The sequence below is a fragment of the Carcharhinus amblyrhynchos genome, chromosome 21 (genome assembly GCF_965287045.1).
Source record: "Carcharhinus amblyrhynchos chromosome 21, sCarAmb.v2.hapA, whole genome shotgun sequence".
In the NCBI taxonomy this organism is placed as follows: domain Eukaryota; kingdom Metazoa; phylum Chordata; class Chondrichthyes; order Carcharhiniformes; family Carcharhinidae; genus Carcharhinus; species Carcharhinus amblyrhynchos.
The window spans coordinates 40,846,561-40,861,823 of NC_137344.1; the positions used below are offsets into that span (position 1 = coordinate 40,846,561).

The 15,263-nt window shown below is 44.0% G+C and overlaps 1 protein-coding gene across 7 annotated transcripts in view; it reads left to right on the forward strand.

Moving 5' to 3' along the window:
* myocd (myocardin) overlaps positions 1–15,263 on the forward strand; it is a 620,755-nt gene that overhangs the window by 564,048 nt on the left and 41,444 nt on the right. The gene's annotated exons all lie outside the window — the stretch shown is intronic.

The window sequence follows — 15,263 nt, forward strand, 5'->3', positions numbered from 1 at the left end:
CCCCTGGTGCTGTGAGGCAGCAGTGCTAACCACTGTGCCACCATGCCGAATATCCGAACTCTGAGATTCTGATCTTTTCTTCGCCTGCATTGTCAGCAAGTTAGCAGTGAAGAAGGAAGTTGAGAGGGCGAGTTGCTGATACTAATACTGTGTTTCATCCACCTGCTCGGAGTGGCATAACAGTTCAATAGCATCACTGCCTCCAGTTTCCAGCTGTAATTGGTAGCCTAGCATTTCTTAAAGATTTGCACATTTTGTTTTGGAGAATGTATCATGAGAATGTAGTCGGAAAGGTTTTCTTTTAAAAACACGGATCATTTCCCAAATGAAAGCAATTTTTATGTTCCCACCAGTGCTGTAGTAGCACCATTTGTATCATTACCTTTGGCCTTTGTCATGCCAGTAAAAACTCTCACAAGCACATTTTCCTGGAACTGTTGCAATTTACAATTTGTATGAAAGACGTCGTTTGACAATTTTGTTCACCCCTGGTATGAAATTCATCACAAGATGAAAATATTCACTTCACCCCATGTGTTTTGCTGTCATTAATCTTGTGCATTCAGGAATTTTATGCCAGTTGAATCAAATTTGTGGCTATTTTGAGTGTAATTTGGCAAAAATTGTTTTTTTCCACTGTCTTATAATAAATTTGGCAACCAGTTCCAACATTTTGCCTACGCATGGAATCTTGGAGTTAGATATTTGTACTATTTGTGACCGAAATATCTTCTGTGATTTCATATTTCATGTCAACTAAGATCTGGAAAATACATAAGAAATAGGAGCAGGAGTAGGCCATCTAGCCCCTCGAGCCTGCCCCGCCATTCAATAAGATCGTGGCTGATCTGAACTGGCTCAGTTCCACTTTCCCGCTTTCTCCCCATAACCCTTAATCCCCTTGCCTACCAAAAACCTATCTACCCGCGTCTGAAATATATTTAGCGAGGCAGCCTCCACCACTTCAACGGGCAGAGAATTCCAGAGATTCACCACCCTTTGAGTGAAGAAGTTCCTCCTCAACTCCGTTCTAAACTGCACCCCCGCCTTATCTTGAGGCTGTGCCCCCTAGTCCTACTGTCCTTTCTGAGCGGGAAGAATACCAAAATATGCAAGTGACAGAACATGCTGCCATAGCTCCCTGATGGTTTAGTGATAAATGTACCAATTGTCACTGAAACACTTAGGTCAAGGATGGTTCTGGATTTGGTCTCCAGTCTGAAATGAGTGAGTTAGTGTCAGCTAGAGAAGCGAGGAGGGCATTGAGGTTCATGTGAGTGCCCCGGAAGAGGAAGGGGCAAAATCAGAGTTGCTGCTACTGTTGACATCTTGTGACTTCTGCTCGCTTTGAGTGTGGGTCTTCAGGGAGGATATGATCTCTTCTAACTGCGGTGGCTCCCACGATGAAGTAGCCTGAACAGTGCTTAAACCCAATGATTAATGATCAATGTGGGTGAATGGAACAAATTAAACAAGGAGGCCACAGCAAGAGTCCACTCTCTGAGGAAAGTTAGGAAGAGACAGCATATTCAGGAAAGGAAATAGAAAATCCAGGGTGAATTTTCCCTTCCGCCCGCCATGGGAATCCTAGTGGGCCGGGGATGGAAAGGTCTATTGACCTCAGGCGGCATTCTCCGGTTCCGGATAAGCGTGACCAGCCCCCATATGTGTCGAGGAGAGTAGAAATAACATGAAAAAAGAAGAAAGGAAAACAACAAAATTAATTTACAGGAATCTCAAGTCCAGAAAAACCTTAAAATTTGCCTTCAGACAGTTTTGTGGAGAAAATAGTTATTGCTATGCCCTCATTGTTTAATTTATTCCATTTATGCTGGAGAACTTTTATAACTCCCATCAATTAAGGTCTCTGGTCACCAAGACACGAGACAAAACTTTGAGCCATTAGATTGATAGCTGGCATGTGAGGACTGAGTTCTGGGACGCAGGATTTTCCAGCCTGATTTTCCACGCTCGCCCTGAAACCGAAAAATCCCATCCAAGGTGAACGCACTTTTCCGTGATCCACCCCTTGCCTACTTCGATTTCCATGGTCAGCGGGACGGTAAAATTCGCCCACCGATTTGATTTGATTTGTGATTGTCACATGTATTGGGATATACTGAAAAGATTTATGAGTTGATCCTATAGACAAATGTAAAATACTAAATAGAGAAAAGGCACCTCCATTCAATTATTTCACACTAAGTTGCAAGAATGGAACAAGATACATGGGCTCAATCTGTTAAAAGGCAAACATAAGATTGGCATCAGGGAGTTCATGTTTAAAGAGTGGTTAATGATTGGGCTGGATATTAAATTGGATGCAGGAAAGGAGCACGGAGGCAGCTGTGAGAGGTTGGGAAACCTTGGATAAATGGTTTTCCCACATGTCCAGCCTAATTTAGACCCGATTAACATTTGTTTAACCTCTGTTGTCGGAGTGCGGCCAGCCAGATTGAGAGGCCGGCTATTGGGGGATAGACCTTCAACATCAGGCCACACCGAGGGAGTGGAGAGGAGGGAGAAAGGGATTGGAAGGGCCGGAAGGGGATCAGGAGTCAGAGGCTAGGGGCTAGATCAAAGGTCAGAGTGGAGGGGTGATCGGAGGTTTTAGGGTTGAGATGAGAAGAGTCAGGGAAAGATGAAACGGACCTGAGTGATCACAGTTGGTTAAGCAGGTAAACCAGGTCCAGCATAGGCAGACACATTTGTCAACTGTATTCGACAGTTTCTCCCCTCCCTTTAAGCTGCTGAGTTTTCTGAGATCCGGGAAACGCGGTCAGCTGGTGTTAAGTTCAAAGTCGTGTTTAAGTATGGGGTAATCAGTATCATTATAATGTTTAAATTACCAACTCGAGGGCAGAGTGGGGTCGAGTTTTAGATTTTTAACATCCCACCCAATTAGAACCCTGCTTTGGGGACTGGAATTCTCCTCGTTTTATCATGGAATCTCTAGAGTGCAGAAGGAGGCCATTTGGCCCATCGAGTCTGCACCAATTCTCTGACAAATCCAGGCCCTATCCTTGTAAACCCATCTATTTAATACCCCTACTCATTTTGAGACACTAAGGGACAATTTAGCGTGGCCAATCCCCCTAATCTGATATTTTTGGACGGCGGGAGGAAACCAGAGCAGCCGGAGGAAACCCCACACAGCCATGGGGAGAACACAGTCACCCAAGGTCGGAATCGAACACGTAACAGTGTGACTTGACACTGCTGTGGCGTGCTGTCCTCCTTTGTGAAGGACCATATGCAGTGCTTTTGCTTCTTTTTATAGCGTGTTTGCGTTCTCAAGTTGCATCTCATGTTCTGTTTCTTCCATCTGCTTGGGGTGTTGAGGCTCACGCTGGGGATGTTATTGTCTTAGATGGTGCACTAAACTTATCCCAGATATATTCTGGGGCAGAATCCAAAGCACGAGCAACAACACAAACAGTTTACATTTGTGCAGTGTCAAATTCTCTGCTTGGGGATTTTCCCTAATGCCAGGGGAAGATCTGTAGAGACAGGAATTGTACTGCTGGCACGTGTCACTAGCCCAAGTAATCAGCCAGCTGCTGCCAGGACAAACTCGCCGTCTCCCTGTACTCAATGGACTGTTTGATTTTTTAATATCAGCAGTTTGAGACGAGGAGCTGGATTTTACAGCCCCACTTGACTCGAGCCTGGAAAATCTCATCTGAGGTCAACGGACATTTCCATTGTCCGTCCCTCGGCCGCACCAATTCCGTGGTGGGTGGGCAGTAGAGTTCCGGCAGAGGAGACCTGTGGAAACGTACAAACTAGGAGGCCCTTCGAGCCTGCTCCACCATTCAATAAGGTCATGGCTGATCGGTTCATGGACTCAGCTCCACTCACCCGCCCTCTCAACGTAACCCTTAATTCCTTTACTGTTCAAAGATTTACCTACCCTTGCCTTAAAAACGTTCAATGAGGTAGCCTCAACTGCTTCACTGGGCAGGGAATTCCACTGATTCACAACCCTTTGAGTGAAGAAGTTCCTCCTCAAGTCACTCCTAAAATCTGCTCTCCTTTATTTAGTGGCCATGCCCCCTAGTTTCAGCTGCTGATGTGAGTTACTGAGCCAGTCAGAGGACTGATGCGACCTCGTTGTTCCAGCAAGTGAAATTTGAGTGGGTTTGCAGTACAGATCCAGCTTTAATTTTCAATTATATATCATCTAATCATCACACCGAGGAGGACATTTTTGGTGATCCAACCTCACAGAGGGTGATTTCAAGAATGATACCTGGACTTCAGGTGTTAAGTTCAAGGGGAGATTAGACAAATTAGGCCTTTATTCTCTTGAATTCGGAAGGTTGAGGCCTGATCTGATTGAAGTCCACAACATATTTACAGGGGAGGACACGGTGGATAAGAATAAACTGTTTCCACTGGTTGAAAGCTCTAGAACCAGAGGCCATAATCTTAAAAATTAGGGCCAAGCTATTCAGTTTATTTTATTTATTGGTGTCACAAGTAGGCTTACAATAACGCTGCAATAAAGTTATTGTGAAAATCCCCTGGTCGCCACACTCTGGCGCCTGTTCGTGTATACTGAGGGGTAATTTAGCTTGGGCAATGCGCCGAACCAGCATGGTTAGGAGTGTTGTTAGGAATATTTCTTCACGCAGAGAGTGGTGGAGGTTTGGAAATCTCTTCCTCAAATGGCGATGGATGCTGATCCAATTGTTAGGATTAAGTCTGAGACAGGCAAATTTTTATTGAGCGGGGTATCAAGGGGTATGGGCTTAGGGCAGGTACATGGAATTAGACCACAAGTCAACCATGATCTTATTGAATGGTGGAACGGGCTCGAGGGGCTGAATGGCCTACTCCTGTTCCTTTTTCTCAGAAGGTGTCATGCAAGCGGCCCACATTTGTCTATCAATTGAACTTGAGGGACAGATGATTACTGTCAATGAATCCCAATGGAACGCACACAGCATATGATCAGCACTTTGGAAAATTCCACCCTGAGCCTCATGTTTAATCTGTTCTGAAGTAAATTGTTCTTTGGGGCTGCTGGTGAGGCACTGTTAACTTGTGGCTTCCCTGCTGTGTGTTTTTACGTGGAATTTTTCCCTGGTTACAATTTGTGTTTGATCCCGATTGTTTGGAGGATTTTTCTTGTAGCTTTCTCCAAGCACGTATGTCAGTGTTCTGATTGATATGTTGCATGCATTTTATTTCATTGACGAGTGCTTTTGAAGCATTGTTTTGTATCTTTTACTCTATTTGATGCGTTTTCAGTTGGATAGAATGAAGTTTAGCTGCTATGTCCCTCGGCTCCTAACTTCAGTTTCAGTTCCTTAAGAGTTTAAAAAGTACAGATCTTATTGGTTAGTTTTGTGCAGGTTATTACCAGCATTGTGCTGTCCGGTTGTGTCCTCTTCAGTGTCGTGTATCAGTGATATGCGTACTGTTGATTTTCTGGAAGTGATCAAAATGGTCTTGTTTGAAGACTGTAATAAATACATATCTTACATTGTGTCATTCATTAAAACATGATAACAGACCCCTTGTTAAATCAAATCAAAAGATCAGCTGAACCACAATTATTACAATGCAGATGGAGACCACTTGGCCCATTGTGTCTACACCAGTTCTCCAAGTAAGCATCAAGACTTAGTGCCATTCCCCTGCCATTACCCCATACCCCTGCACATTGTATCTATTCAAGTAATCACCTCATGCCCTCTCGACTGCCTCAATTGAACCAGCCGCCACCCCACTTCCAAGCAGTGCATTCCAAACTTGAACCACCTACTGTGTAGACGAGTTTTCCCTCCTATCGCCATTGCTTCTTTTGCAAATCATTTTAAACCTGTATCCCTCTCGTTGTTGATCCTTTTACAAGTGGGGGCAGTTTCTCCCAATCTACTCTGTCCAGCCTCTTTCATGATTTTGAACATCTCTATAAAATCTCCTCTTAGCTTTCTTCCCTCCAAGAAGAACCAGCCTCTCCAATCTATCCTCATGACTGAGGTTTCTCACCCCGGAATCATTCTTGTAAAACTCTTCTGCACTCTCCCCAGTGTGTTCAATTCCTTCCTACAGTGTGGTGCCCAGAGCCGTACACAACATCCCAGCTGAGGTCTAAATAGTGTGTTTAGAGTGATGCCTACAATGAATGTACCATTCCATGTGCGTTACTATTAGCCTATGATAGAGAAGAGGGAAATGTTACATTTGGAGGACATGCATGGGGTGATTCTGTGATGAATGTTTGCAGGGACTGAGGGTTGGGGATAAAACTGCAGCAGTATAGTCCTGTTATCAGATCTGTCCTCAGAGAGAGTGCAGCTCTCCAGTGGGGGAACAGAGTCAGCCTTTACGTTACAATACCTCTAGAAATTGTACTTTCCCCGTGACCATCACAAGCCTATTTCTGACTCACTTACATTAGTGTACCCGTGGAATGATGCATTTTATTCTTAAACAAATTCCATGGGCTGGGATTTTCAGGGCCCATTTCATACGTGCGCAAAGACCAACATGAGGGCCTTTGCGGGAATTGCACCTCAGAATGAGGACATGAACTTGATTTCTATCAAATTAAATGTACTTAAATATGCATAAATGGCTTTACGCGGTAATTTCCGGGTTCCCCATATGTTCCCCCGCCGGTGCGATGTCGAGAAATGGAAAACAGTGGTGGTGATCATGCCAGGGGCTTGGAAGTGAGTGTAGGCCCTGGGTGGTGAGGGAAATGGGTGGGCACTCCCCCTGCCATTCTGGCTGTGCCACCTTGGCGCTGCCAAGCTGATAGTTCCAGAGTGCCGGGATGGGGTCTCTGGGAACTTCCCATTATGTGAGTGGGGGGGTGAGGGGGGGAATGGGTTGCCTGCACTGGGAAGGGGTGAGGGGTTGGCCTCGATGCCAGCAATGATGGAGGAGGAAGGGACTCTAACTTCAATTTGAGATTGGGCACCCTGATCGCTATGGAGTCGACCTTGCTGTTGTCCTTAGGCCCCTCCCCTCAGGAAAACACAGCCCCTCCCCTGCTTTTTTTTTTGACAGAATGTCCAAAGATGTGGAGAGGAAATCTGGCTGTGCCTCTGGAGAGGAACACGCCAGTTTTCAATCAAAACCTGATGCTTAGCCATTTTTTGGGGGAAAATTCCACCCACTGTGGGCTAAGGTTGATATTTAGGTAGCAGTCATTAAAAATGTTATTATAGGCATCCAGAATCTAAACGTGTATTTATTATGCTATCTTCAAAGCTGACCATTTTGATCACTTTATTGAGGCAATCAGTGGGCAGCACAGTGGTTAGTGCTGCTGCCTCACAGCGCCAGGGACCCGGGTTCAATTCCAGCCTCAGGTCACTGTGTGGAGTTTGCACATTCCTCCCCTCGTCTGCGTGGATTTCCTCCGGGTGCTCCGGTTTCCTCCCACAGTCCGAAGATGTGCAGGTTAGGTCGATTGGCCATGCTCAGCTGCCTCTCAGTGTCAGGGAGATTAGCAGGGTAAATCTTGGAGATAGGTGGGATTGTTGTCGGTGCAGACTCGATGGGCCGAATGTCCTCCTGCACGTGGAGATTCAGTGAAATGGAGTAACAGTGACACTATATTGAAGGGAATAGGAATGACTACTTGTTGCCTTTTGAGAAATGCAATTGACGCTCAGTTTTGTGTTGAACGATTTCTTCAAGTTTTTGTTTTCTAAGTGACGGAGAGTGACAATGGGAGATGAAAAATACCTCTTCAAAATATGAGTTACGTGGCGGGTCAATGTGCCACGGTACATGGAGTAACAGAAACATTTGTATTCCACTGCCTTTGTGCAGGATGTTTGAAGTGTGATTCGAATGAATCACAGGGAGACGGAACGGGTTGGCTTAGTCGTTGAGCCAAGATGAAAAAAGCGAACAAAATATGGACAGTTTTAACCACAGCTAATGCCCGTATCATTACCAAGCTTATAAGAAAGGATGTTTGAATTGAACTGTAATTTGAGGTAGTGGATAGCTGTGGAGCTGGTTGTCTGCTGACATCGACTGCATAGCTGAAGGGTGAATCAGAAGCTGTTTATACCCAAGTCCTTGTCAGCACCTTCAGCATCGAGGCTTGGAGGGGGGATAAAGTCCAGCACAGAGGCTGAATCCATTATGTTCAGAGATTACAACAGACTTACGGGCTCCTAAAGCGAAGTAGGTTCATGCAGTGGCTCAGCTGAAGATAGACAAAGAGTATGGTACCCATCACCTTCACATCATATAGATGATTGTTTCTGGACGAAACATTGATAGGCAATTGAGACATTTTCAATCCCATTCAGTTTATCCACTAACATTTGGTTTGATAAGACATTTTAACTTATTCGGTTAGCATTGGTTGCTGTTCTGCTGAGCCACAGTTTAATAGAGGATTTGTGTACACATTTATAATGTTTTAAAAATGGGATAGCTGGAGATATAAAGTAAAAACAATATTTGACAGTGCCTTTGTTGACTTGAGTTTTTCAAGTCCAACTTTCTTCCCAAAGTTAGGCATAATTCTGAACCTCTACTTGTGATTCAGTAAATTAATCTCTTGGGGTATTATTAGCTCCTTCAGATAGATGAAGGTTTCAAGTATGATCCCTCATTTGCTGTTAAGTTAGCAGGTTGCAGAATTTATGTGACTGCGCGAGCTGGCAAAGTGGAGTTGAGACAGAACCAGATCAGCCATGATCTTTTTGAATGGGAGAGCAGGCTCGAAGGGCTGAATGGCCTCCTGCTCCAGGAAGTCCTCTGTTCCTGAAAGGGACCATCAGTGAAGATTGCCATTCATCATCATTAGTGCAATGATCCCTGCTGAAATGTGTATTTGTGTGCACATTGAACAAGGGCAGACTGAGCTTGGATGTGAAGCTGTGCAAAGATATATAGCTGGCCCACACTTAAAACTGAGAGAGGTAGCAGAGAGCTGCTCGCAACTGTCACAGCGTCAAATTTTATTCAAGAAGAATTTAAAAGAGGAAGGCAAAGCCTCCACAGGGATATCTCCGTTTAAAAGACGCTTAAAGGCAACGTTTAAGAGGCATCTGGATGGGTACATGAATAGGGAGGAAATAGAGGGATATGGACTGAGTAGGGGCAGAAGTTTTAACTTGGGGCATCATGATCGGCGCTGGCTTAGTGGGGCCGCAGAGTCTGTCCCTGTGCTGTACTTTTCTTTGTTCTGGTATATAGAATCCCTACAGTACAAAAAGAGGCCATTCGGCCCATTGAGGCTGCACCGACCACAATCCCACCCAGGACCTATTCCCGTAACCCCACGTATTTACCCTGCTAATCTCCCTGATACTAGGATCAAGTTAGCATAGCCAATCAACCTAACCCGCACATCTTTGGACTGTGGAAGGAAATAAGAGCACCTAGAGAAAACCCATGCAGACATGGGGAGAATGTGCAGACGCCACACAGACAGTGACCCGAGGCCAGAATTGAACCCGGATCACTGTGCCACCATGCCACGCACACAGTTGGCCCCAGGAATTTTTAGAACATTTGATCTCATTACGAAAATGAGGTGTAAAAGTTGGTCAAAGTTTCAGGTCGGGGGATCTGGAAGGTTGATGTTAAAAATACTTGTGGGTAAAGAAAGTTCCTCCTGCAAATGTTTGCTTATTCAAAACCTAGAGTTGGCTGCTGTAGTTTTACTGGAGGAGCCTGGGGGTGGGTCTCACAGGTTTCTTCCAGATAACAGCTTTAACCTTTTGCTTTTTAAAGTATGCCAGCATGCCTCTGGATGTCAGCGTCTGTAATGAGAGCGCTCTGTTTTATATTATCAGTCCATAAATACTGCTGTCTGATATTTTCTGTAGCATGCAATGCAGCAGGGTGTATAAATCATGTGAAAGGACGCCTTTAACTGAGAGTGACAGTGACAAACCCTAATGCGTACATGTCTACACGTTTGTCTGGTCAAGCCGTGTGGAGTATCTGTTGTGTTGTTTGCTTTGTGTCATTGGAGTGTGGAGATTTACAGAGTTACAGGCACAGGCTGTACCCTTCTGCATTGGGACAATGTACTCCAGTTATCCAAAGACTAGTGGATTCACCTTGTCCTGAGGAGCTGTGTCACAGGTTTCAAATGAGTCCAGTTCCTAGCAAAGACTGAATTCTGCATTGTTCCACGGTGTCTCAAGCCCTGGGATGAGTAACTAGTCTCATTTGCAGCAGCCTGAACTTTATTTCTAAAGCTTTTTTTCCAACAGAAATGTACATTATGCTCAAGGGATGTTAATGATGGGGGATGGACTGCTGTCCCTTTCAGATATCCATTGTCATTATCAAGGACTCCTAGGTCAGCTCCTTCTGCTGTGTGTCAGTAATGTGCCTCAGTTACAGCTTCAGAAACATACCCCTTCTGCACCAGGAAGCCAAATTTCCACTTCTCACTATGTCCACCCAGCAGGCACTATTTTTTTTAATCCAAGTTAATTGTTAATTTAATGCTGGTTGAGAAGCAAATTAGTGTGAGGTTTGTGCCCTTGGCTTCTAGGAACTGGGCCAACACCACCCAAACCCATTCAATGTAGAATTCTACCAGATGCTGCAAAGGTTTTCCAACTATCATTTGGACATTTCATCACATGGTTTTCAGCCTCCTACCATCCAACGCAAGCTTTTTTGTTCCCTCATTGTAATTCTACTTTTTTATTTTAAAAAAACGTTGATAATGCCCCTATTTACGTGGTCTCCGGGCTGGATGCAATGTTAATCAAATTAATCTGTAATTCCTGGGAATGGTTGATAACGCCAACATGAGACTCTTAATTCATTAGCCATCAAGTCAGGAGTGTGATGGAATATGCTCCACTTGCCTGGATGGCTGCGGCTCCAACAACACTCAAGGAGTTTGACACCATCCAGTGTATAGCAACACACTTGATTGTTACCCTATCCACAAATATTCATTCCCTCCAGCACAATGGCAGCAGTTTGTACCATCTACAAGATGCACTGTAGGAACTCATCAAGGTTCCTTAGGCAGCACCTTCCAAACTCTGGACCACCACCATTTAGAAGGATAAGAGCAACATATACCTGGGAACACTGCCACTTGGAGTTTCCCCTCCAAGTCACACACCATCCTGACTTGGAACTATATCACCATTCTTTCACTTGTCGCTGGGTAAAAATCCTCAACACTCCCTCCATAACAGCACTGTAGGTGTACCTTCACCTCAGAGATAGCAGCAATTCAAGAAGGCAGCTCACCACCATCTTCACAAGGGAAACTAAGGATGGACAATAAGTGCTGGTCTAGCCAGAGATGTCCACACCCCATAAATGAATAAAAACAATAGTAGCAGATTTGAATTAAGTTGCTACCAGCAGAAGACTATTGCATAACACAGTCCACCAATTGTTTTTTAATTCTACGCTTCAAGGAAGACCTTAAAATTGGATACAGCTGAATAGTGCTGGGGTAGAATTATTGCAGTTGGTCTTGCAAAGCTGGCAAAGTGTTTTGCACTTTACTGGAGTAACAAGCTGCCTTTTTATTTGGCTTAAGAACTGTTTTTTCTCATGGCTTTCAAATCTATACATACTGATTAATATGGGAAGAAATTGAATTATCTGGATGCTTGGATACTGAGATTTTTTTTAAAAAGGTCACAGCACGGTGGCACAGTAGTTAGTACTGCTGCCTCACAGCGCCAGGGACCTGGGTTCGATTCCAGCCTTGGGTCACTGTATGTGTGGAGTTTGCACATTCTCGCCATGTCTGGGTAGGCTTCCTCCGGTTCTCCAGTTTCCCCCCACACTCCAAAGATGTGCGGGTTAGGAGGATTGGCCATGCTAAATTTCCCCTTAGTGTCCCAAGATGTGTAGGTTAGGAGGATTAGCAAGGTAAATACTCGGGGTTCTGGAGAACAGGTCTGGGTGGAATTGCCCCTTCGTGACAGGGGAACTATGTCGGGTTACAGGGATAGGGCCTGGGTGGGATTGTTGATGGTGCAGACTCAACGGGCTGAATAGCCTCCCTCTGCACTGTAGGGATTCTATGATTCATAAGTTTACCTTGGACTGGGGACAGGCCTCCCTTCTTCCAAAAAAAAATCACCCAACCTGCATTATACTTGTAGAAAATCTGTTTGTTTTAACCCGGGATCACTTTAATTGATGGAGGCAAAAACTGAAAGGCGGAGTGAGTGACTTACTGGAAACGATATAGCAGAGACAAGCTTTAAGTTTTGAACCTGCTGGGTTTCTAAGTCAGGCTGGTTGGGAAATAAGCTGAGAAATTGAATTAATTGAATTGATTTATTATTGTCACGTGTGTTGGGCTGCAGTGAAAAGTATTTTCGTGGGCTGTTCCAGACAAAACATACTGTTCATAGAGTACGCAGGGGAGCAGGAAAGGAGAGGGTGCAGAATATAGTGTTAAAGGCTGATTAAAAGGCTCTTTTATTCTGCGTACCAGTGAGGGTAAACAATTGATCATTTTGGTGAGTAAGTTGAATTTACATATTAATGGTGGAGTATTGGTATCAAATAACACGCACACTCCTCCCATCCCAGTCTCAACAGTTGTAAATGGTTTTGTGGGGCAACTGTGTCAGGGTTCACTACTTTGTAAAGATCTCCAGATGGTACAAGGTGGCACAATTAAACCGTTAGTTGTCTCTGTGTACAGCCAGACGGTCGGACACCAACTGGATGGATAGGTGGCAGGAATAAAACATTATCTCTTTCTACCTTCCCTGAAATGCTGTTGCTTTCCCTTTGCTGTATCTCACTGAAGTGTGTGACTGAATGATAAGTGCCAGGAGTGCTATTTGGCAGATCACATGGCAAGTTACAGCATCCATTCCATTACCTAGTGTTCAGCCCCATCAACAGCTACAGTTGACTTTGTCAAGATAGCCCTATTTCTCAGCACTTCAGTTATCAGGCGACCTCGGAGGTCAAGAGCTTTTGTCAGTGTGATCCCATAATCCTGGAAAACTTCCTAGCAATTTGTGCACTTTGATAATAACGGGGAATGGCTGAAGGAAATCTTCTAATGACTTCATTCGATGATTCAGTCTTTGCCACAGGAACATTGTGTTCTTTTGTGTAAAAGCATTTTGTCAAGGCTTCATAGACATGACCGTCTACTGCTGTCTCGGCGAGTGAATGACAACAAGCAGGGCATGTAATAACACTTGGGTATGAGTCATTTCGTGAGTTCGCTTTTGTATATATCTTTTTAAAAAAGTGATGCCCAATTACAGCAGCTTGCATTCCTTAATCTCTACAAAGATCCAAGATATTTTAGAAAGCTTAATCCGTCCTCTGTTATGAAAACATATATTCTGTTACCTTATGAGTTTGGTAATTTTTTAAAAAAAATTTATAATGGATTTAGTTTTTTTAAAACAAAACTTTATCGTGTCCACAAGATACAGTGAAATCCACCTCCAATAAAAGTCTCTTACAGAATGTCACTTTGTGATCATTCTTTTTATACAGCAGATGAAGCAAATGTTTCTTTTCATTGAAACAATTTCAGTACAACTTTAAATGAATGTTCCTGTTAATAAAATGTTGTCTGTCTGGGATATGCAAAATCTGTCCTGTCTGGAGAATCAGGCTGAGAAAATCAGATGGAAAAATAGAAGTTATGCAGCATTGCTGAGCTAGGAGCAAATATGGCGCAGTACGGTGGCACAGTGGTTAGCGCTGCTGCCTCACAGCTCCAGGGACCCAGGTTCAATTCTGGCCTCGGGTCACTGTCTTGTGGAGATTGTACTTTCTCCCCTTGTCTATGTGGGTATCCTCCCTTACTCCAAAGGTGTGTGGGTTAGGTTGATTGGCCATGCTAAATTGACCCTAGTGTCGGGGGCACTAGCAGGTTAAATGTGTGGGGTTACAGAAATAATATGCGTTGGAATTGTGGTCAGTACAAACACAATGGGTCAAATGGCCTCCTTCTATATTGTAGGGATTCTATAATATCTATAATTAATCCAAAATTTGCTAGTATCAGATTTGCATGTATTTAAATAATGTACGATTGCAAACTTCTTTATTGATTTGAACTTCCTCGCTGTGCAATGAAGGAAAACAGCAATTAGGAGCAGAGATAGGCAATTCAACCCTCGAGCCTGCTCCGCCATTCAAGCAGATCATGGCTGATCTCTCCCTGGTCTCAAATCCACCTCCCCACCTGTTCCCCATATCCCCCTCAACCCCTTTTTTATTAGAAATATATCTATCTCCTTGAAACCATTCAATGATTCAGACTCCACTGTGCTATGGGGCAGCGAGTTCCACAAATTCAGCACCCTCTGCGAGACTCTCCTCATCTCAGCTTTAAAGCAACCTGTACCTGTGAACCTCTCACTCTAGATTGCCTCATTAGAGAAAGCATTGATCTACCATTACTTTATCAATCCCTTTTAAAAAGAGCATTGATTTGATTTCAAATCTGTTCTAAGTTAACGGAAAATGATACTTCCATGTGCACATTTCTTTTTGTATTTGGAATTTACAAAAAAGAAACCCTCCCAGTAATAAGAGTGAGACAGCCCATTGCAATCCCATGTACAGACCATCTGGTATACTTGTTAGAGCTTGATGTTTAAGTACAACACTTTGAGCTTGGCGTGTTGTACGCTGTTCTAATAGTCAATGTCCAAACATTGCTCATTGCATACAATGAAGAAACTGGTACCATTCGCTTTAATTCGGTGGTGGGCAACCTGCAGCCTGGGGGCCGTATGCTGCCCATCCGTGTTCTGAGTGCCGCCCCACAAGACATTTTGTAAACTGTTCCCCAGGAGCAGTATTGCTGCATTCCACTTATTTTGGTCCATGTAGTTTTTATCCTAATGGTATGAAATAAATGATATGCAAATAAAGTAAGGGCAAGTGAAATGAGGTAGGTGCTGATTGCACGCAACAGCCAAATTTTCATGCTGGAAGGATTTTCTGATCCCGCTGCAGTTAACAGAGATTTGTCTGAAGGTGAAATTCTCCATCCTTGCTTGGGGCATGGTGTGAACAGCTGGAAAATTCCAACCCACCTTGACTGCGAGAGCCATGCACGCCCTTCGCACCCAAAGTTTGAATATTTCTTTCCTTTTTACCATTTGAAGTTGACAAAAGTTTTATTAATATACAGATGATGAAACATCTTCTATGACTTGTTATGAAATATTTGGTGTATATTAGATGTATTCAATCTTATTCATGGTTGGTGAACAAGTTTGATTTCAGCCTTGTGGCCCACTGACGTGACGAAGGCCCTCTCATGTGGCCCACTCACTAGCCTG